The sequence below is a fragment of the Diceros bicornis genome, chromosome 10 (genome assembly GCF_020826845.1).
Source record: "Diceros bicornis minor isolate mBicDic1 chromosome 10, mDicBic1.mat.cur, whole genome shotgun sequence".
Taxonomy (NCBI): domain Eukaryota; kingdom Metazoa; phylum Chordata; class Mammalia; order Perissodactyla; family Rhinocerotidae; genus Diceros; species Diceros bicornis.
The window spans coordinates 3,074,939-3,097,762 of record NC_080749.1 but is presented as its reverse complement, the minus strand read 5'-3'; the positions used below and the strand labels follow the sequence as shown (position 1 = coordinate 3,097,762).

Below are 22,824 nucleotides of genomic sequence, written 5' to 3'. Positions count from 1 at the left end.
CGTGCTGAGAGCCTGCCTGGCCAGCCCAGAGCTGGCTCTGAGGCCCTTATGAGCGAGGCAGGCCCTGCCCACAGCACCCTCCAGGATCATCATCCCCTCAGGAGTCTTTGCAGACGTTGTTCTCCCAATCACCCCCATTAAATTCTAGTACAACAGACACAGTGTGTTCTGTTTATGTGCTGTACGTGTGTCTGCACTTCATACGTGAAAAGAGTAAGAGCCCCTCCACCCGTGAGCAGTGTTCACAAGGGGAGGGCACGCCGTGCAGCAAAGATGGGGAACCTGGGTGAGAGCCCGCCACACCATGGAGTCACAGGACTGAGGGGTGAGGAGTGTGGGGTTTCTGGGCCTTGAGTGCCATTACAAAAGGGTTAAAAGTTTGTCCTTTGAGGGCTAGCCCGGTGGCAAAGTGGTTAAGTCCGTGGGCTCCGCTTTGGCAGCCCAGGGTTCAAAGATCATGTGGATCCCTGGGCACAGATCTGCACACCACTCATCAAGCCATGCTGTGGCGGCGTCCCACATATAAAGTAGAGGAAGATGGGCACGGATGTTAGCCCAGGGCCAGTCTTCCTCAGCCAAAAGAGGAGGATTGGCAACAGATGTTAGCTCAGGGCTAATCTCCCTCACAAAAAGAAAAAAAAAAGTTTGTGCTTTGCCTTGGGGAATTAGATGGGGGGGGCCTAGGAACAAAGAACATTTGAGCCTGAGTGACTGGAGAGAGTGCAAGGGACAGGAACAAGTCTACTGGGCTCACAACCTTGCCACACCAGCTGGCACCCCTCCCCGAATCCTAACCACGGCTCCAGGCATCACATGATCTTGCTGTCCTCCTTCTACAGAGGAGGGAACGGGGCTCAGAGGCACTGAGCAACTGGCCCTGTGGATGACGAGGCTGAGGCTTGACTGTGAAGCCTCAGAACAGTCAGATGCCAGCCCTGGAGCACACAGCCTCCTGGGCAGGCAGACAATAAACAAATGAATCACGTGCCCCAGGCCCGTGGCACAAGGGCAGCTCAACAGACTACATGTCTGAACTCCTCTGGAAGGAGACGAGGGCACAGGGCACAGGGGGAGCAGACGGAACAGAAGATTTCCAGGCCAGAGTTCACTGAGCCTCTGTCATAGTCTAGGGGACGTCCTGGGCCCGGCAGCATTCAGAGAGGAACACGGTGGAGGCAGAGGTGGGCAGGACCACTGTGGCCGGGCCCAGGGGAGCAGCCCGGGAGTGAGGTCGAGGATGGCCAGACAATGGCACTCCCAGGATGCAGGCCTCGTGGAAGCCACTTGGGGTACAGGAGGAAGCAGCTCCATGACTCTGCAGGGTTAAGGCAGTCAAACCCCGTGCAGTGATGCAGGATCTCTCCAGGGCGGTGTTTCCTTTGGCTGAGGAAACAGACACTGCAGTACTGATTACAAATGTCATGCAGAAGGTAGCAGCCCAGGGTATAGCACAGGCACAGGTGGGCCCACACTGAAAACTTCTCTGCCTGTTGCTTGTCAAGCTGTGCTGGCACATGAGATCACCCCTAATTCTCGGGGGCTAGCATATTTCACACTCCTTAGAGACCAACAAGAGTTAGGAGTGATTCAGGTGCTTGCAACAAACACAAAAGGCATCGCCAACAGGGGGCGCCTCTCCAGGGAGGGCCTGCAGACCCCAGCTCTGCCTCCAGCCCGGGGCCCCAGCTGTATTCTATAATCTTGTGCTTTCCACCATTCTGTTTTGCATTTAAAAATATTGTTTTAGGGCCGGCCCCGTGGCTTAGTGGTTGTGTGTGCGCGCTCCGCTGCTGGCGGCCCGGGTTCGGAACCCCGGACGCACACCGACGCACCGCTTCTCCAGCCATGCTGAGGCCGCGTCCCACATACAGCAACTAGAAGGATGTGCAACTATGACATACAACTATCTACTGGGGCTTTGGGGGGAAAAAATAAATAAATAAAATCTTAAAAAAAAAAATATTGTTTTAGAAGTGAAAGATGTAGGTCACAAGTCATTTTGTCTAATTCTATAGCCTTTCTTTCATCAAAGCTCAAATCTCAGTGTGGCCAGAGAGACACCCCACATGGGTGGCAGGATTCTTACATTCCCAGGGGGTTTTCTCTTGGACTGGAAATGGCGGGGCTGCTTTCTTGACAGAGAAAGTATGTGCTTTGAGTGTGGGTGTGTAGGTGAGTGTACATGTGCACGAGCGTGTAGACAGAGAGAGTGAGTGTTGTCGCATGTGTTTTCTCTTCCGTGCTGATGAACTCAGGCAGGCCTTTGGTCTCCACCTCTATCCACAGACACTAGTAACTCCACAGACTGGAGAAGCGGCATTCCCAGACTAACTCACAGGGGAAAAGGAGGACAAATGGGCGGCAGAGTTCCTACCCCAGGCGCTGGGGGTGAGAGGCCCGTCGTCAAGCCCTATGGGGGCTGGGGCCGGATGGGCAGCGGCTCCATGCAGAAGGCCCTGGCCCTAGATGTCCCCTCACTGGCCTGTGCGGTTCCTTGTGATTCCTCTAAAGTGTGACAGCCACCACTTTCCAAGCAGTGGAAAATGTGCCGGCATCTTCAGTGGTGGCTCTCCTCATTGTCACAATAACCCATGTAGCAGGGGTAGAGCCTCGGGGAGGCCCATCGACCTATTTAGTCGTTCTCTGTTGTTACAGGCAGGCTTTCTGCACTCAGTGTGAGGAAAGACAAAGTAAATGTAGTTGGGAAAAAAGGCTCGACAGGAAAATGAGGGTCACAAAGCGAGATGGGGAAAAGAGCACACGAGGAAACACAGTCTTGCTGAGGGAGGGCTGGGCCAGCAGGGCGAGCAGAGCGGTGACCCGCACATGCTGCCCACAGTGCATGTGAGGGCAATGGGGCCAGCTTTAGGCCGGGGCCAGAGAGGCCGTCAGTGGCAGCCAAGAGGTGAGATGAACAAGGTTCTCCACCTGAGCTTCAGGAGACGCCTGCCTCTGTGCCTCCTCTCAGCACACGGACCCCCGAGGGCACTCCAGGTAAGCTGACAGCCTCGGGAAGACCTAGCATGGGTCAGCAGCTTTTTGGGGAAATAGCGAGTGAACCCCACTGTGTGGTCCAGGCTTGGCCTGACAGCCAGGCGACCTCTCGTTCAGTGTGGCGGTGAAGAAGCGCTCCTTCCATTGGGGAACATCACATGAGCTTCGAAACAGAGCAAACCCAGGGTTAATCCCAGTTCCAGGGCCACAGGGGAAAGAGACCTAACCTGGAAGCTCTGCTCTGCACCCCTGGAGTGGGACTAGCTCCCCCCTGATGTCCTCCAGGAGCTTAATAGTCGTTTCCATCTGTGCTTTCCATCACAAAGAGGCGGGCTTGCACAAGGGCTGACATGTGGGGCGAGGGGAGTCCCACGCCTGTCAAGAAAGCTGTCTGTGCTGGTCCAAAGCATCTGAGAGCAGGTGGAATGTGTCTTTGGGTGCGTCAGGTCCCCTGGGGACATCTTGCTCACCTCCTCCTCCTCTCTGAAGCCACTGATTCAGTTCATTCACTCCCTCATTCATTCACCCAGCAAGAACTTCTGAGCACCTACTCTCTGCCAGGCACTGGGAACAGCAGTGAGGAAGGCCGGATCCCTGCGCCAGGAGGTCAAGTCTAGTGTGTTCTCGGGTCCCCAGGTCTTACTCCTCCTTCAGCCTTCCCATGCCCACCTTCCTGTCTGTGTTGGGCCGTCTCTACTTGAACTGGCATCTCCCATAACTGCAAATCGAAAGCTCACCTTTTCCCCCAAATCAACCTCAAATGGAGCTTCTTCTGTGCAAAGTCCTCCCTGATTGTCCACTTGGAAGTGACCTCTCACCCTGCTGACCCTACAGGACATTAGTTCTGCCCCTCCTTCATGGTTTTTAGCGTTTTAGCATTTACTATTTATTTTTTTAATTTAAAAAGAGTTGCAGATTCTCCCATAATAGTTCCCTGTAAAATTACTTTCCCATTTCATCCCTTGCCCTCACCTCACTCCCTCTCCACCCTGTAAACTCTGGCTTATCTGGTGCCAGAGGATTCCAGGTATCGCTCAAGTTTGCTGTGCAGACAAGAGAAGGAAAAGCGCCTGTGTCAGCGCACAGCCTGCTAGGGGACACCTTACATTTTTGCTGGGCAACAGACATATTAACACAGAAATATGTTTCCCCAAAGGAACTCACTTACAGCCTTCAGATCCTTATCACAATTGTAGTTAAGTAATTATTGGTGCAAACAGCAAATGAAGAAAACATCTTTTGAGAAAATCTACAAAAATTTGGTAAGCGAGTCTGTGGTGTTTCAACCAAGACAGCTCCCTTCCTTCCTACTCCAAGCTCACTAAAACAAAGACTCTATTCCAGACCACTGCAGCCAAGAATACAGAGATCCCTCTCCCCTCAGCTCCCAGCTGGAGGGCCTTCTTCCTTGGAGGAGCGGGACCTCAGTGTTTCTCATTCTGGCCCCAGCTACCTGTTGCTGAGTGAGTGCAGTTGAGAGGTGGGGACTCCACTTTCCCAGCCAGCTCCCACTCATGGAAGTGAGGCTCTAGCGTGGGTAGAGTGCACCAAAAATACCGGGCCCTGAGAACACTTCCCAGCTCATGGTGGTATTTCCACATCAGGAGAGGCAAGACAAGAGGACCTCAGGCTGCTGCCCCCCTCCACCAAGGGTTCAGATCCTAGAGAAGATATTGTCACTCAGAGAGAAGCTTGACGTTGTCCCCACCCCCATCTCCAGAACCCTGGCTGACAGATTTTGCCTGGGGTCAAGAAGCAGCTGTCGGGGGAAGAGGGAGAATCTCCCTCTGCCCTTTCCCTTAAGGTTCTTCTGGCTGGCCAAATAATCAACAAGACAGGTTAGCAGGAGAAAATAATACCAAGTTTAATAACATGTATACATGGGAGAAAGCAGGGACACTGCGTTTCTCAACACAATAGCAGAAATTCTCGTCTTAAATATCATTTTCAGCCAATGACAAAGGAGGATTTTGGGGGTGGGGGAGTCAGTTACAGGAGATTACCACTAAAGCACAGTAAACAAGAGTAAGGTTTATTATACAGCCCCAAGGCCTCATCTTCCACATTGATAAGTTACTAGAAATGAGCTCACCCCCCCTTTTTCTCAATACAGAGAGGGAGATACCTTTACAAATGGAGACTTCCCTTGTAAATGATTGTCTGACAACTCCTCGCAGGGCCATCCAAAGAATGTGGCCAGAGAGACAGGACTCCCGATAAGATGGGCTTGTTGGTGCCTTTTCTATTGTAACCTCTATCCTAAATTATCTTTTATAGCAGTCATGATAATAACCCCTTCCTAAAACAGATTTTTTTGGTTTTAAATTCTTTAGGCAGTTTGGGAGAGGAAACTCAAATATTTTTCCTGAGCTCTCTGAGTCCTTATTGTCTTCAGCTCGAAATAATCCGCATACCAGAGTGGTGCTTCCTGGGGCAGCTTGCCCTGAGCACCATCACAGCCTTTAAACATATAACTCTTCATTTGTTCCTGAAGGAACTGACCTCATTTGCAACAGAGCTGGAGAAGTTCAAGCTTAAAGGTGCTCTCAAGAATGGTGGATGTTGTGGTGAAGGGAAATTGGGAAGAGATTCATGAATTTAATACAGATACAGCCCAGACTGTAGGCTGGCTAGTTTGCAGGAGAGAACTAGGGAATAAGTCAGCTAAGAGGAGCCCTTCTGGGACAGAATAGATATCAAACACAGATCTCAGAGACTACTCCTTAAAAGGAGCCACAATTTGATTGGATTCGTTTGAAGAGTAATTTATGCCCCAGGGCATTATTGAAAGGAAGATATACAAATGGCCAATAAGCACATGAAAAGATGCTTGACATCATTAGTCATCAAGTAAATGCAAATCAAGACCATGATAAGATACCACTTCACACCCACTAGGGTGGCTAGAATAAAACAATCAGATTATAACAAGTGTTGATAAAGATGTGAAGAAATTTGAACCCACATACCTTGGTGGTGGGAATGTAAAATGATACAGCTGCCTTGGAAAACTGTGCAAATTCCTCAAACAATTAAACATAGAGCAGCAAGAAACATATGACCCAGCAATTCTACTCCTAGGCATATATTCAAGAGAAATGAAAATATGTCCACACAAAAACTTGTACATAAATGGTCATAGCAGCATTATTCATGTTGATGCAAAATAGCCAATAACCATTCTATAGATAAGAGAAATAAGGTGAGTTTACTTGAGCCAGAGTGAGGACTATAACCTGGGAAGGCCTTAGAAGCATGGTTTCAAGTAGTCTTATATCTCATTAGAACAAAGAACATGCATTAAACACACCCAGGATACATTTTCATCAAAATTTCAAAGGATATTCAATTGGAAATTAGCAGGTCAATGTGACCATGATGTCAGGAAAGGGACTAATCTGGGCATTACCAATAGGGTGTTGTCAATAGTGCATAGGAGGGGAAGTGTGCATTCTTATCTTAAGAGAGTATATTCTTTAATGGTTAAGCAGATGTACAATGTATGTTTGATAGGCCATAAGTCAGGCTTTTTAGTTCAAGCCGAATCAGTTTTGAACTCCAAAAATTACCCCATATACCTTAATATGTGAGAATTTGCTGTCATTTTCCCCTTTTGATCAATAATCTTTGAATAGAAAGCATTGCTGATAAAAAAAAAATATTGTCCCTCGGTGCCAGGGTGGTTACTGCCTGCCCTGGGTCCCCCATGTCCCTCAGTCCTAGGATTTTATTTCATTGATTTGCCCAGTTATCCAATTTGGGGGGAAATAGTCAGATACAGTGGACAAGCATAGAGGTATATATTAACAGGGGAAGTGTTTCATAGGTTATTTAATGTGTTAATTATTTTTAGATTATTGCACATGTGCTTTTACATGACCTCCTATAGTTACATTGTTTATGACAATTATACAACAGGTAATACAATACTTGAAATGATTAGCTTAAAAATGAAGTCTTAGGCATAGCCTTAATAAGAAAAGGAGATTCGTCCAGGGTTGTTAAGATTGGTCAACCGTCTAAGGTCACTGAGCAATCAGTAATTAGTTTGAATATTATGACTAATACAAGAATTCCAGAACATGATGTAATCTATGCAGAAATAGAAGTACAATGATGTACACCTGAAATTTTTACAATGTTATAAACCAATGTTACTGCAATAAACAAAAAATTAAAAAAAAAAAAAGAATTCCAAGGAGTAATAGAAATAGGAATTACAATTGGGTCGCCAATGGAAGCCAATACCAGAAGGGAGCCAACTAAACAAATCAAGACCAGGTATAGGACCGTTCAAGGCATTCAGAGATGATGCACTGGAAGACTCATCAGGTATAAAAATACAGCATTCAGTTTCAATGATATATATGTACCACCCTGGGATGCTGTAAGAATATCTAAGTCCATTCTATTTTGAAGGACAGCCTTCCTCATTAAAGACATCTTAGTATTTAAAAAGGCTATTCCTGCTTGACAACTTTTAAGGGCTTCTGTATGTGATATGACATCTTCTAGCCCCAAAGAAGGAACACATATAGCTAGCTGCTCAGTGGTCTTACCAGTGGAACACTGAATGAGCCCATCTGGCCTTAAAGAGAGAGGTTGGCAACACGTTAGCTCAGTGAATCCTTTCCTGCATCCAAGGGAAGCTCAGGGTGCAGTGTTTTAGCTATCCAGGCAGTAGCCAAGGCCAGAGATTTGTTACATGTAACCATTGAGTTCCAAGAGGAGCCACCCAATAAACACCTGGCCTTCGACCAGGCTGTTCCAAATCAATCACTTTCTTTAAGTATGATAGTATTCTGAAAAACTTAAATGGAACAATTATAAAATAGGTATACAGTTTAAGCATCACAAAGGTTTAAATGAGGAGATTTAAGGTTGGGAATACAGGCCTGGGCCTGGTCTGGAGTCTTGGGACAGCTGTCTACAACGGATGCTGTCTTCTTCTCATCCTGGTTTGGAGAGATTTTCATTGGTCAGTTGAAGTCAGATATCAGAAATAGGAACTGAAACCCACTCAGGTGAGAAACCTCTTTTAAAATGAGAAATGTGAATCCATGAGTCTGTATCTTTTGATTCTGTAGCACGTGAATTGGTTAATAGTACCTGGTATGCTCCTTTCCAATGGGGCTGCAAAGAGTCTTTTACTTGATGCTTCTTCTGATAACAAATTCTCCAGGTTATAGTCCATGATCCTTAAGGTCTGGGAGCTCTCTGTGAAAATAATAGGCTACCAACCTCTCATCATTTTTTCTTTTTTTTAAGTGTCTCAATGAGACCTTGACAATAATTAAGATATTTCCTTTAAGCAAAATTGGTTCATACATTTCTTCGTCTAAGTCCAGTTATTATCTTGAAAGGGGACAGCTGATGTTTACCAAAGGGCGTAGATCTAAGATTGAGGAGCACTAGTGGAAGAGCTTCTGGCCATGAGAGATTAAGTGCTTCTGAAAGCTTTGCCAATTGAGTTTTGACGGTGCCATTTAGTTCTTTCCAACAATCCTGAGGATTGGGGATGGTAAGCACAGTGGAAATTCTGCATTATTGGCCAAATATTACGAATAGATTTAATTATTTGTCCAGTGAAATGAGTTCCCCAGTCACTATGTAACTCGGTAGGAATTCCACAAACAAGAATTATTCTCTCCAATAATAATTTGTCTAAAGCCATCGCTCTTCTGCAAGGAAAGGCCTCAACCCAATGTAAGAACACATAGATCATTATAAGATATATTTATATCCCTAAGATTGTGGCATTTGGACAAAGTCCAATTGCCAAACCTCAAAGGGTACCTTAGGAAGGGGAAAGTGGCCTTGTGATTCATAAAATAGTTTCCATAGATTATATTTTGGGCATATAACACAATGAGTATAGGCTGTATGGGCCGCTGTGGGAGAAAGTTTTCAAAAGTATTGCTTTCCCCATAAAATTACCTTTTCAGGTGCCCAATGGGTTAATTGGTATATATCCTGGAGCAGTGGCAATTGTGCTCCAGTAGGTACTATGGGTTTCTTATTGGGCCCAAACCACACCTGTGAGAGGTGTCCAAAATTCCCCCCTTTGACGGCCATGTCTGTTTCTCTTCTTCTGTGGCAATTTCTTGAGCCTGTAGAAGGAAATCTTTTACTGAGTAGCAGAATTAATACAAAGTAGCATGCATTCTTGAGGCTGGACAGCATATACAGCTTGATAATGTCTTGCTTATCATTTAAGTAAGACCCATCTGTAAACCAAATTAAATAGAATGCAGTCGTGGTCTTTCCTCTTGTGATGTTGGAAGCAAGATAGCAGGGTTAAAATAGTGAGTAATATTTACCTACAAAATATAACCAAAGGTTTTAAAACATTTGGTCAGACAAGAACAAGGGGCTGCTGATCTTTTCACAGTGGAACAATGCTTAGTTATCCACTCAAACAACAGAAACAGTCAAGGGCAAACAGGGTTCAAAACAGTCAAAAAATCTTAATAGAGAGACCTCAGTCTTCTTGAACACAGGAAATTATTTTAACAAAACATAGTTTTTCTGTCTTTTAGGTAGACTTACTCAAAGGTAAAGAAAAACCTTTTATAACCTGTTTATCAAGTTCAAGAAAATTATCCTTTTAGGAGAGAGGAAAAAACCAAATTCTAATTTTGCACCAGCTTACTTTTGACATTAAAACTTATTTACTTAATTAGATCCATTTTAATCTTAGCCAACTTGACCATGCACAAAACTCTGTTTTCAGAATTCTTCTTTCACAACCTTCTATAAGCTTTTTTTTTTTACATTTAGAATTTATCCCATGCCTTTTTTTGTTTCCTCCTGGTACTTTGGGACAAATTTATGTTTCTTAACCAACCAAACAAAATATTTCTATTCTTTGTAACTTCTTTAGTATATACATCTTACTTTCCTTGTATACAGAGCTGTTTTCCTTATTAATGTTCAGTAACTTTAATTACATATATTAATTAGAATTTTTTAACCCTTACAGACTTTAGTAAAAACTAAAAGGTAAGCAATTATGAACTGTCTTTTATATCAGCATTCTAAACACTTTTCATAATTTCTAGAAACATGCCACTTTATAACAATAAAACAAGGCGTATTCACTAACTAGACCCAAACACTTTTTAGTTTCTCTGTAATAAGAAGCCAAAAGTAGATAAACTTAGATATGTTTAGCAATAACGTTTCAGTATTTTATCTTATTTGAAAATGACTCAGATACTCAACAAATTTTTATCATTTAACTTGATTTAGCAAAAGCTCTAAAGTTTTAAGTTACCAAAAGGAATTTGGAAGCTGTTTTTCCTCAAGTATACAGACCATAAAACGTAATTATTGTACCCAAAAACTCTTACTTATCTTCATCTATCTAAATCATTTGTTTTCAACAATTGTCAATCAAACCAACAAACTTAAACCAGCTTTCACGTACCAAAGATTAATTTATATCATGTTAACTTGAAAGACATTTGGGTTAATTTCTGTTACATTTAGAATTTATGTAAGAGCTTACTTCAAGCCAATTAAACAGAGCTCTTAATTTTAACCATACTATCTGGAGGTAAAATATCACAGATATGTAACATACATATAGACACAAATACACAGAGTCTCCACAGCTATGGGTTTTAAATTACTGTCATGAATCAGGTACAGTAACACAAAGCTCCCTAGCTATGAATCCAAATTTTGTTTTAAGCCTTTTTACTAATATTTGTGGAGAAGACACTTGAGATGCTAGATTTTTGGCGAGGGTACTCTTATGGCCATTTTTTGGCCTTTTTCCCTTTTTTTTTCCTTCAGTCTTAGGAATTGGTGATGAGCTAGATAACACTTCCCGGAGAGGCGAGGCGATAACCCTTTCTGAGATAAAGGAACTGGGTGGAATCTGGACTGCCCCTACAGCTGCATTTCCAGTCTTACAAGGATTTCTTTTTTTAAAGACAGTTGCTCTTAATTTCTCAGAAATTGGGTTGTAACTCAAATGACATTATAGATTGATCTACCTGTCCAACTATATCACAAAGGCACAGAGAAACCACTCAAGTTTTCCCCAAGATGGAGTTTCTGGGGCATAATAGAAAGTGTTTCCAATTAGTAAAAATGCACCAGAGGGGTGAGTCTCCAGGGATGCTTGGGGCATTACCCCTGGCGGTAAAGCTAGTATCCCACTGACAGCGGGGCAGAGTAGGGTGCAGAGCCCCACTGTGGGCATCAATTAAGCTAAAATATTTAGTCAAGTCCCACTCAGCCCGGGCACTTATTCCCTGAACCAGCACAAAGCAAGCTAGGGAGGCAAGAGGCACAAGCCTGGAGCAGGGTGGGGGCCAGGGCTCCCAATTCTGGGATTGAGAGTTAAATCCCTGGCAGAAAGTTTTTCAAGTTTTCAATTTTACAGAAGGTCCAGGTTCTGCTCAGGTCCAGCCTGAATTTAACTCCAACTTGGTGACAACAGAAGAGGTGATGAACAAGACAGACAAAGAAGGGAAAGAGTTGATCAGGCCTTGCGCTCATGTCCTCTTCCCAAGGATTGTCAAGATAAGGGTCACAGAAACAACAGGCTTTGTGACGGGGCACATAACTTTGGCAGGACACTTTACAGAATATAGGTCTCCTGTCCCCATAACTGACTCAGTACGCACCTGAAATGCTCCACAGGTTCTTGACAGGAGACAAAACAGGGTTCCAGGTTTCAGTCAAATGACCCAGGGCCAACCTGGAATGACTCCACGTGCCCCAAAACCAGAGGAGAGCTCCCAGAGGTAGAGCTCAGACTCTCCAAAACCAGCCAGAGGAGAGCTCCCAGGGGTGGAGCACGGACTCTCCGAAACCAGAAGCTGCAGCCTGGTCAAAGGACTGACCCACGGGCCAACCTGGAATCACTCCAGTTGCCCAAATAGACTAACAGAAACCAGACACCAGAACCACCAAGAGAGGGCACCTCGCTTGGGGTCGCCTGGGTGAGCTCCCAAGCTCAAAAGCAGCCCAAAGTGGCCACTGTAACTTTAAATTGTCCCAGATTATCTTGCCAGCTGTTTACAGCTATCTCCATTTTACGGGGCTTTTATCAAGGTGGCTGCAAAAAACAAGGTAATTTCTAAAGAGAGTTTGTTACCATCACTGAGAAGAAACTCAGTTCCCAAACAGCCAATTTTAAGCTATTTACCAACACAGACATGGACACAGACAAAGAAAAACAGTCAGATGCAACAAAGATTTTATAGCCTCTGTTTTAAAAATTTTAGCAGTTTGTGTCTGCAAAAGCTTCTTTCCCATTTTTTTTTTCTTTCTTTCAGTCTTAGGCCGCTTTTATTAAGCACTTGCACAAGTCTCTGGAGTTCGGAGGGGAGGCTGGCCATTCGGGAACTGGCCGGGCTTTTAGAAGCTCAATTTCCCACTTTTCTTTTGGTTTTGTTTTGCTATAAAGTCTGAACAATTTCTAGGGACTGTGTAGTGGGTCAGGAGTGTGCTGTTTAAAGAAAGGTCATAATCACTCTCTCACACACCTCAGTTTTTCCTACCGGCAGCCTAAGACAGCCGTGGGGGCTCGGAGCACCTGGGTGACCAACCCTCCTAGGCACTTCCCCAGACGAGACTTTAATTAATTAACGTGAATAATAGTGGAGTTCCCCATGGGACCGCTGCACGTCTCGAGGCTCAACCTCAGACACTCCCACTAGGTTCTCAGTCACCTGAAAATGACTTTCGGCCAGGAGGAGCTGGTGTCCTTTCTCTTCAGAGCTGAACAAGTTCAGTCTCTCATTTCTCTATCAACCAGTTTGTTCAGATGTTATAAACACAATTCTTTCCAATTTAAAGCCTAATTACAAAGGTCAGCCTATCCCATTCACTCCAAAATTCCCCCTAGGCTCCCCTGGCCTAGGAAATTCCCCCTGGGTTTCTCTCTCCTAGGAATTCCCTCCTAGGCTCCTCTGATCTAGGGTATGTACCGGTACCCCCTTAAGACACCTAGTCTTAAATTCTTAAGTTCTGAAATAGCTCAAATAAACTCTGGACCATTGACTTAAAATAAGGAGGTCCAGGTTTCAGGAGAACTCACCAGGGCCACCTGAAGAATGCAGTGCACCGGGGGGCTCAATGGGCCTGAATGCTGGTTCAGTGTGGATTCCAGGTGGTCTCCAGTGGGTTTCTCTGAAATCCTGCCACGACTATGCCAAGAAATGTCATCACAAAATAACCAATGACCATTCTATAGATAAGAGAAATAGGTGAGGTTACTTGAGCCAGAGTGAGGGTTATAAACTGGGAAGGCCTTAGAAAGCATTCCGGAGAAGCATGGTTTTCAGTACAGTCTTATATCTTTTTAGAACAAAGAACATACATTAAACACACCCAGGATACCTTTTTATCAAAGTTTCAAAGAGGTATTCAATTGCAAATTAGCAGGTCAATGTGACCATGATGTCAGGAAAGGGACTAATCTGGGCTTTGCCTATAGGGCATTACCAACAGGGTGTAGAAGGGGAAGTATGCATTCTTATCTTAAGAGAGCACAGTCTTTCCCCCCCCTCCAAAAGCCCCAGTAGATAGTTGTATGTCATAGTTGCACATCCTTCTAGTTGCTGTATGTGGGACACGGCCTCAGCATGGCCAGAGAAGCAGTGCGTCGGTGCACGCCCGGGATCTGAACCGGGCCGTCAGTAGCGGAGCGCGAGCACTTAACCACTAAGCCACGGGGCCAGCCTCAAGAGAGCACAGTCTTTAATGGTTAAGCAGATGTACAATGTATGTTTGATAGGCCATAAGTCAGGCTTTTCAGTTCAAGCCAAATTGGTTTTGAACCCAAATAGTTACCCCATATACCTCAATATGTGAAAATCTCTTGTCAAAATGAACACCATGAAATTTTGTGGGAAAAAAGTCCTATGTCTGAGACTCCATTTACAGCAGTTAAAGACCTGAGAACACCAAACCAGTAACAGTACCCAGCCTTCATGATGTGAGCCACTTCCAGCATGGCCACAAACAGCTCTCCATCCTCCTCCTCTGTCTCCCTGTGGCCAGCTGATGTCAACACCCAGTTGACTTTGGAAGCCACATTTTGACAATGGGTCCCTGAATGACTACATGGAGTAGGCTGCCCCAAGCCTGCTCTGCCACTGTATGCCACTCTATGAGGCGGAAATAAATGTGGATTGTGATAAGCCAATGAGACAGCAAGGCTTTCTGTCTATCTGCTACCATTATCTTAAAAGGATACACAGAAAAAGTCTGGAACAGCACAGGGAAAGAGTAAAATCTATGCAGAGACTGTAAGAGGATAGTCAGATAACTTCCAAGGAGCATGCATAATTGCTACTCTGCATTTGTGCATTTTTCTGAGGAGGGAGTCCACGACATTTATTAGATTTTCCAAAGGGGTCAGTGATCCAAAAATGCTAAGATTCATTGCCTTACGTTACCTCATTTAACCATGTGAGTCAGGCATTATTGAGGCTCAGTGGTGTAAGTTTACTAAACCAGTTCATTCATCCATTCATTCAGCACATATTTACTGAGCATTTCCTCTGCTCCCAACACCCTCCACACTCTTGGAATACGTTGGAGAACAAGACAGCCAGCCCTCTTGGACGTGGAAAATGGAGCACACCTCAGAGAAATGTGCAGTAAATGCAGTAGTCGTGGGGGGCCTGTAATCTGGCTGTGCCCAGTCTGGGGGTGAGGGAGGGTGCTCTGAAGGAGATGCAATTGTGACCAGACACAGCTGGGCTGGAAGAGTGCTGTCCTCAGAGGGAGGGGCCCATGTGGATGCTCAGCAGCAGGGGGCAGCCAGGGCCATCAAGAGGCTGAGAGGCTCCAGCTGGAGCCTGGAGCACTAGGGAAGAGCAAAGAGGCTGCGGAGGAGGCAGGGCTGAGGCATGGAGGGCCCGGCAGGCCAAGTCACGGAGCTGTGCTTACCCCAAGGGAGGAACCATAGCAAGAGGGCAGTCTGACCCTAAGGCTAGAGCCGTCACCTCAATAGTTCACTAAACAAACCAGCTGTGAGCACCTCAAACCCCAGGGAGTGGTCAGAGGAGGCACTCTCCAGGCGATGCCTTGTGGCCCGGATTCATTCACATGGGCACAGGTCATCCATCTCCCGTCCCAAGCCAGCTCACCCTGGGACCAGGTCCAAAGTGGCTCATCAACACATCTTCTCAGGGGCAACAGGTACAGGTAAAGGAGTCAGCGCTTAATTCGTAATTGGCAGCTTTCGTCTTCATTCTCTTGATCACAGAGAGCAAACAACAGAAGCCTTTCGGAATGTATCTGTCTGAATGTCAGAGCTGCCACTCAGCTGCTTTGATGTCTCAGCGCCTGCCTATTTGAAACGGAAAATTGTCACATTAAGAAGATTATGCAGAATCCATTTGTCACCACCATTTTCCCATGGCAGTGACATCTACCTTCCACCTGCCATTAAAGTCATAGCCATAAAAGACAAAGGTAACAGAAACAAGTTAAAATGCAGGAGCATTCCGTTGATTACAGGAAATTTAACGAAGGGAGCAAAGCCCAGTTCTTAAAATGCAAATACAGCAGGCTTCAAATCCTATCATAATGGCTTCCAAGCAACAGAGGCTCTGGAGAAAAAAAAAAAAGAGTCACTTGAACCCCAGCCCCCCAGCAACTTACTGGTTGGCCAACCTAACCCAGCGCCTCCCTTGCCTGCTATGCAATGAATTGACGGCTTGCTTACAAAAAGGCATTGTGTGAATACCATGGACCATCAGCCAGTCAGGATCTGAATTACTGTGATGAAGCAACCCGGTGAAACCATCTGGTGACATTAATAAAAGGCAAATTTGAAAGCTGTCCCCAAACAGCCAATGAGTATATAGTTCAGGTCATGGTTTGTGAGGCAAGGACCTGGACCAAGCCATGTGGCCATATCATGCTGTCCCAGAGGGCTAAGCCTGGTACTGATGTGTGGGTGTTCCAGAACCAGGACAACGGGTTATTCACATGACAAAATGAGGTTGGATTCCTTCTGCACACTCCACTGAAATATCTATGCCAGGCGGATTAAGTCATAAATGTGACTTACAAAACATAAACTACAAAACATTTAGAAGATAACATAGGAGAATGTTTTATGACTTTGGGATAAGACAGAACCTATTAAACAAGATGCAAAATGCACAAACCATAAAAGAAAGGATGGATAATTTTAACTACATTAATGTTAAGAACATCTGTACATCAAATGACATCATAAAGAGAGAGAAAATGCAAGTCATAAACTGGGAAAAGATCCTCGCAACATATATAACTGAATTATTATCCAGCATATAGAAGGAATTCTGACCTAATAGGGAGATGGCTAACAGGCCAATAGAAATGTGGGCAAGATACATGGACAGGCATTTTCCTGGGAAGAAGACAACTGTGACCCATCAACACATGAAAAGTTGCTCAACCTCATGAGTAACCAAGGACTGGTAAATTAGAACCATAATAAAAGACCATTTCACATCCACCAGTTTGGACAAATTAAAGAGTTGGACCCTTCCAAGGACGTCGTTTGCAGGAACTCTCATTTATTGCTGCTGGGTTCATTTTGTCCAGCCAGTGGCAAAAGCGAGTAAGTTGGAGATGCATAAGTCTCTTCTTCAAAATATCCCCAAGAGCAGTGGTGCTCAAACCCTTTACACTTTTACACCATTGACACACTTAAAAATTAGTGAGGACACTAAAGAGCTTTTGTTTATGTAGGTTATATCTATCTATTGATGTTTACCATATCAAAAATCAAAACTCAGAAAGTTTTAAGCATGTATTAATTTATTTTTAAATAATAGTAATCCCATTTCACGTTAACATGGTTAACATTTTCAAAGAAAAAACAAGTATATTTTCAAAAATAAAATTTAGGAGAAAAGTGGCATTGTTTTAAGTTTTTATAAATCTTTTTAAAGTCTGACTGAATAGAAGACAGCTGAGTTCTCATCCCTGCTTCTGTTGTGACACACTGCTGCGGCTGGAGCATGAGAAGACTATCCAGTCCCATGCAAATGAGGAGTTGGAAAAGGGGGGAGTTATCTTCCAGATAACTGTGGATATTCTTTTTTGCTTTTGTACCCAAACTTGATAAATGACAGCTCCTTAAAGGTTAGTTGTCATGTGGAATTTGACAATGAAATTTTCATACTCAGTTAAATGCACCGGCCTTGCTTGCACTTTGAATGGCTCTGTTCGCCACATGTGATTTTGTAACATTGTGCATCAGTCATTTGGAAAATACTGGGTCTCAGAGTTGTGCAGACATTCCAAACAAGAGAGCTTATGAGAAAACAATGGTGAAAAAGTCAAATAATGCTTTAGTATTGTTCCTGGCCCAAAGTGGATCTGCTTCTTGAAATAAAGCCTTCACCAGAAGTAGTTGTCACACAAAGCAAAATTTTTATTTGCACATAAAGGAGACCAAAGGGTATAACCTCAGAAAGCTGTGGCTCCCCCAGCAAGGGAAAGCAGTGCCTTGTATTTTGGAGAGGGGATGAATATTCAAAACGGCAATTTTGTCATCACATGGAAAGGTGGGTATAAGCTCACGCAGGCGCAGTCTGAAATCATGCTTTCATATACATTGCACGTTATGCTAATAAGGCTTAACCTCCTCCTGGGGCAGAGATCTTAGCTTTATAATAAAGCAGAGGTTACTCTTGTACACTTCCCTGCCCGTCTGCACAGGTGTCACTCTTGCCTTTGGGGTTTGCTCGGTTCAGGGCAGTCGGTGTTTAGATCTTCTTCTTGGAACATAGCTGAAACCAACAACCTCAAGGACATTAGAGAAAGGAACACCTGCACTTTTCAGCAAGACAAGAAATAGGTCGGATGCTGTGGCTGGTGACAGTATCATTATGAAAATAGTTTTGACCACACAGACCCCCTGAAAGTGTCTGGGGATGCAGGTGTCCCCAGACCAAGTTTGAGAAGCACGCCATCCAGAAACTCTTGCAGGCGTGCAGAGGCAATGCCATGCACTGAAATGTTCACAGTAGCTGTGTCACAAGAGGAAAACAGGCATGAGCCAGATGTTCATCAAGACTGCAACAGAAAAACAAATGTGGTAACTGCATACAACAGAAGACTACACCAAGTGAGAGGAGGGAAACAGCTCCAGCTGTATCCATCCACACAGAAGACTCCCCATTGCGTAATAAAGAGCAAAGGAAGGGAGTCACAAGAGTCTACATAGAGAGAGGACTACCCAGTTCCAGAGCTCAAAACAGACAACCAGTAACCCACATATTGCGGGGATGCACACGGAGGGGACGCAAGCATATTATCAACACAAAGTTCTGGGTGGTAGACTCCTTTCCTGAGGAGGGAGGCAGGTAGTAGTGATCTCTCTCTCTTAGTCTGTGGGGTAGGTACATGGGTGTCTGTTTTAGCATTAGTCTTTAAATGGCATGTGTGTTTTTTTCACACTCTTTTATATAGGTGGTACATTTCATAATAAAAAACTGTTGAGGATAAGAGAAGAAAAGAATAGAAAATGAGAGAAGAGAAGACAGATAATAGCTAGTCTGGTGAGATCTGCTGCTCTGAGCCCGTTCCACTATGTGAACTGTCTTCCTGACACTTGTCCCCTTCACTCTCTGAGTCACATGTGTCACACATAAGTAAGCCATCAGCAGACATGTGGACCCTTGCTGTTGTGAGGATAATCGAATCTTTGCAAAACCAAGGGCTTCCTTAGCTGGCAAATGAGCACTCTCAGGAATCGTGCTCTGACCTCCCTCTGGTCATCTCAGTTACCACCTGTCGCCCTGCCATGGGACATCTGAGGCAGGGCGTTCATCTTCTCCCCTGCCTTCCTCTGAGCTCCCCAAGCAGGACCCACGGTCCACTCATCCAGGGGACCCCAGCCCTCAGCTGCAGCAGCCCCAGCCAGTGAGTGCCCAGAGAATGTTTAGGAATGATGGGGTGGGGCTGGGCAGCCTCAGGAATCCCACGCAGGTCATGGTGATGAATGCGTCTCAGACGCTCCCTGCCTTACCCATGGGCCCTACGTGATGGACGCCAACCAAGGGGTGACCCACCCCTGTGAGCGCCAGCCTGGGTGCATGACACTAATTCTACCCTTTCCTGCCCAGTGGGGAGGCGTACGGAAAGGCATGGGGTTTAATAATAACCTTAAGCCCACTCTATTCGTGAAAAACGAAATGATAAGCAAAAACTGACACTCTGCCATCAGTCACAGCGCTGTGCCATGTCTCCCAGTGACCTGGGGTGTACCAAGGATCATGCCTCGCCATCAGTAACTACTGACATAACAATTATGTGCATCTCTTTTTACATCTGTGCAACCAATGTTTACCGCACGCTACTGTGGCAGGTGCTGCACTGGTAGTGAGGATATGGGGGTGGCACAGACAGGGTCCCTGCAGCTGCAGAGCTGCTCTCGCTGTGCCCCAGTGGCCAGCGGCCAGCCAGCGTAAAATGCCAGCAGATGAGCCATGACAAGTCTTCAGAGGAGAGGGGAGGACGCTGCAGGGGGAGCATGGGCAGGCCCTCACTCCACGGAGTCTGAACTCAGCTCCACTCAGTCCTGCTCCCTGAGGCCGGGCCTACAGAGCCCCTCTGCCCAGCCTCATCTCCCCGACTCCTGCCATGCCGGCTACTGGCGGTTTCCCAGCCTTGCCTTCACCTGAGCTGGCCATCTGCCTGTACCCTCTCCTTCCTCCCACGCTCCGCTGGGTCTGGCAGCCTTCAGTTTTCAGTTAGTTGTGACCTCTTCCAGGCAGCCCTCCTTGTGTTCCCACCTCCCCGTGCTTCCATCTACGCCAGCAAGTTAAAAACTACATGGAAATGTCCTCATCTGTCCCCTCTGTGCACTGAGCTCCCTGTGTCCCCAGTGCTAAGCACAGGATCTGGCACAGCATAGGTAGGAAATCATTTTTGAATGACATAAGGAGTGGAGGGGCCCTATCTCTCTGGCGCTTCCCTAACTGAGTTGGAGCATAAGGACATGTGGCTTGCTCATCTCCCAGGGTGTTGGGAGGCCCAACTGGCAGGATCCATGTGAAGGCACTGAGGAAGCCAACAGCTTTCAGTGCTGTCAAAGGTTCCATTATGCAGCCCTGGCCAGGAGAGGCCACAAGCCTAAAACCTGAGCTCAGATCCTTCCTAGACTGCCCAGGAGGCTGACAGAGCAGCCAGAATCCGAGCTCACTCCCTCTGAGCACCACCAAGCCTGTGCCAAGGAAGATGGCTGCACTCAGGAGCTCACTGCACACCTGTCAGGCTCAGGGGACACAGGTAAGGGGCCAGCCCAAGGGAGCAAGTGAAGGACACACCACAGTACCTCGTAGCCGCTCTCTGGTCCTTCCAGGATCACTACCAGACAACACATATTGGGCTGCAAGGTGTTTAATGACTCTTTGAGCAGTCTCTATTTTCTTCCTCTCTGGTGTTTCCCCATGTGGTTCAGAATGCAGGTAGTGGAGTCTCATATGCAGAGAGTAGGATGGTTATTCTATGTGTCAACTTGGCTGGGCCAAACATTATACTGGATGTTTCTCTGAGGGTGTTTTTGGATGAAATTATCATTTAAATCAGTGGGCTTTGAGTAAAGCAGATTGCCCTCCATAATGTGGGTGGGCCTCATCCAATCTTTTGAAGGCCTGAATAGAACAAAAGACTGACTTCCCCAAGCAAGAAGGAATTCTGCAGCAGGAGGTCTTCAGACTTCAACTGCAACATCAGCTCTCCTGGGTCTCTAGCTTGCTGGCCCATTCTGCAGATTTTAGACTTGCCAGCCTCCATACTTGCATAAGCCAATTCCTTAAAATAAATTTCTTGCTATATACATATACACAGCCATTGGTTCTGTTTCTCTGGAGAATCCTGAACAATGCAGAGACCTATTTGGTAGGATCTCAGAGCAAGGAGCAGTCCCTCTGGACCTGAATTGGCTCACCTATTACATGGGGGTAAGAATCCCATGGCCTCATAGGGGTTTCCTGAAAATTAAATGAGATAGCAGATGTAAAGCAACATGGCTCAAAGGAGCATGCAGTAAATGTTAGGGATTGGGGGAGAAGGCAGAGAGAAGTGTGAGAATGGGGAGAGGGGAGTAGAGGTGGGAGACAAGAGGAGGAGATGAGGAGCCCTCCCAGACTTGGGAAATAACATGGAGGGAAGGCCCCCTGCCTTCTCCTTGCAGTGGCTGCTTTCCACTCCCTCACTGGACAGTCACTCCCTCCCCAAAAAGAACAAAGTGCCTGGTTTTCCCCTTGGGTGGGCGAGGGGAAATGCCTTTTACTGTTGGAGGCTGCTGAGTCCCTAACAGCAAATGGAAGACCCAGGCCCCAATTAGTATCGTAATACTTGCTGTTTCACATCCCCAAGGGGGCGATAATGGGCACCCCACTGGATCCCTAGGGCACCTCAGGAGGGCACTGGGTTCAATGTGAAGTGAAGTTCCTAGACAACAAGGAGTGGTGAGAGGAGAGCGGAAGGCCAGAGCTGAGGCATCACGCAGCAGTCTGAAAGTTTGAGGCCACCTGTCAACATGGCCTTGTGAGCAAAGGCATCTCAAACACCCGTATCAGCCTCCCGCTCTGTGCCTTTGCTGTTTTATAATCCTACATTTTTAATTAACTTATTAGCATGGTCACTTTCCACGTCATTAAATAGTCCCAAAAAACTTGATTGTAATGGTTGCATAATTAATCATCACTTAAATGTAGCATAATTAATATAACCATTTCTCTATTGTTGGACTGTTTCATCATCTCCAATTTTTTACCATTATAGATAATGCTGCAATGGAAATCAACATATATAAATCTTTGATTGCATCTTTGATTATATCTTTAGGATAGAGACTGAACCTAGGATTTTTTTTTTTTTTTTTTTGAGGAGGACTAGCCCTGAGCTAACATCCGATGCCAATCCTCCTCTTTTTTGCTGAGGAAGACTGGCCCTGGACTAACATCCGTGCCCATCTTCCTCTACTTTATATGGGATGCCGCCACAGCATGGCTCAACAGGCGGCACATTGGTGCACGCGCTGGATCCAAACCTGCGAACACCGGGCCGCCGCAGCGGAGCACATGCACTTAACTGCTGGGCAACCAGGCGGCCCCTGAACCTAGAATTTTTTAGTCCAAGAATATAAACATGTTAAGTTTTCAATGCATAATGCCAAATGGCTTAAAAGAGAAGGTCGTTATCAATTTACATCATGGTTGTGCTTGAGAGTATTCTTTGTACCATATCGTTATATTTTCTATGGGCAAAGACATGAAATTCTCCCAGCATCTTCCTGTCACTATTGAAGCGGAGCCCCTCCCGGGAGCTGCGAGGCTGTGTTCCCTTTTGTGGTGTGTCTGTTGTGTTGGCTCCATCTGCACATCCCACTGCTCCTTGACCAATATGGGCTTCTCACATGTTAAAAAGTACTATTTTCTTGTGCCCTCCAAGGGCACCACAAATACTCATTTTCAGTGTTCACTTGCTTTTAAGTTTCATTTATGGTTTTTTTGAAGCCTAAAATTTTCTTTTAATTTCTACATACTTAAATCTTACCATATTTTTATGCCTTTGGTGCTGTGCTAGAAAAACTTACCCTGCCACAGATTATGTAAAATATCGCCTACCTAATCTCTTGATATGTTTGTGTTTTCATTTTTACACATAAATCTTAATTCCATCTAGAATTAATTTCAGTATATGACATGCTGTATGGCTTCATCTTTATTTATTCCAATGGTGCAAATTTTCCCATTACTACCATTTATGGGACAGTCCATACCCTATCCATTGGTTTGAAATGCCAACTTCAGCATAAATTAAGTATATGTGTGTCTATGTAACAAATTT

The 22,824-nt window shown here is 45.4% G+C and overlaps 1 long non-coding RNA gene across 1 annotated transcript in view; it reads right to left on the bottom strand.

Annotated features, from left to right (window-relative positions):
* Positions 1–5,456: 5,456 nt before the first annotated feature.
* Positions 5,457–22,824, bottom strand: part of LOC131410603 (uncharacterized) — a 31,788-nt gene continuing 14,420 nt past the window's right edge. The window contains exons 3-4 of the long non-coding RNA XR_009221355.1: positions 13,052–15,313; positions 5,457–9,104 (exon numbers count right to left, since the gene is read on the bottom strand). This is a non-coding gene — a long non-coding RNA (uncharacterized LOC131410603). The remainder of the gene's footprint in view (positions 9,105–13,051; positions 15,314–22,824) is intronic.